The following is a 1,587-nucleotide window of genomic DNA, read 5'->3' as shown; positions in this document are numbered from 1 at the left end:
CGTCTAATGTCAAAATGTATTTAAAAATGAGCTTTTTATATAAGTTTTGTAATTTATACCAGCTTCTTCTCTTGTAGTTTCTAACATAATTTGTAAGCTTGCTCACTTAAAAAGAAAATAAGAGTCTTTTCTTAATTTTATGCTAATTTCATCTTCATCAAGAGACAAAATATCAACCAAAAATCCAGAAAACACATTCATCTTTTATATTATTATTATCAAAGGTCTCATTTGAAGCAAGTAACCATAACTTGGTTAATGCTGAATAAAGCTGAGATGACACATCGCATAATTAGATGTTTTGGAGTTTCATCTGGACCTGCACAGCGAGAGATTTACGTTTACGAAGGACATTATGGAAGAAATGTCAGATGTAGAAAATGTCAAGCTGGGCAACATCACTTTGAAACCTTTTTGATGAAGTTCTCACAAAGTAATCAAAGGTTCTTAGTACTTTCATGTTGCTGAGTTTATTGCCTTGTAAAACCTATGCATCACTCCCTTTCTGTATATTATTAACAGTATATGCACAGCAACCTTATATCCTCAGTTTGCATTTACATATCCAAAGCTAAATTACCAACAACTCTCCAAGCCTTAAGGCACCGACAGACTGTAATATTTTCAAAGTCTTATAAGTTTATTGCATTTCACACTGTGCACCTTGTATCTAAAAAAAACTTAGATGCAACATCACATTTGATAGTTAATATATATGCCTAATATGATTTGATTGGCTAGTGCATGCTCAAGAACATTTGAATAAACAGGGTGAGTAACAACAGCTTGAATAGTTAAATGTTTTTTTTAACTCGACAGAAATGAAGCAAAGAAAACAACCCACATTTCAGTTCAGCAGCACATAATATTAGCCCACTCTAAGTGGAGCATAAGTCAGAGTGTTGAAGACTGAAAGGTGAGTTCTTAATCTGTCTAGCTCCAAGAAATAAGACTATATAATTCAATTTTATGTCAAGTATAAAAAAAATAGGTGTAATTTCAGGCTTTGTTTTCTTGGCCTTTATATTTCTGAAGATTTTTCTTTATTTTAAATATTGTGTTGTTTCTTTGGCATTTTTAAGAAGCCAACACCACAATGGATTTTAAATCAAACAGTAGAGAATCTGCACTTCAGGTGATTTAAATGCAGACACATAGTGTTAATTTAAGTGGGGTTTACAAGCCTTTTTGTTCAGGAACTGCAGCCATTTAAAAAAGCCTGCAGAGTTATGAAAAAGGTCTGTGGACAGATGAAACCAGGAGTAACTTGTATAAAATAACAGGAAAAGAAAACAGCTCGCGATCTGAAGAATGTCGCATTATCTGTCAGACATGGTGGAGGCAACGTCATTGCATGGGCGTGTAAGCTGATAGAAGCAAAAAGACAATGTCACCGCCTTTGATTTTATCATTTTGAGTTTTAGTGTTTTAGTTAATATTTACTGGTTTAGCTTCTGTTTAGAGTTTTCTTCACTTTGGTAGGGCGTGTTATGTTTTGTAGACTTGGAGGCTCATTAGTGTTAAATGTTTGTGTTGTGTTTTCAGATTTTCCTTGCCTCCTCAGTGCCTTCTTGCAATCTTTGTCAT

The sequence above is a fragment of the Neolamprologus brichardi genome, chromosome 14, assembly GCF_056152115.1.
Source record: "Neolamprologus brichardi isolate AB-2024 chromosome 14, ASM5615211v1, whole genome shotgun sequence".
Classification (NCBI taxonomy): Eukaryota; Metazoa; Chordata; class Actinopteri; order Cichliformes; family Cichlidae; genus Neolamprologus; species Neolamprologus brichardi.
Note: the sequence above shows the minus strand (reverse complement) of the source record.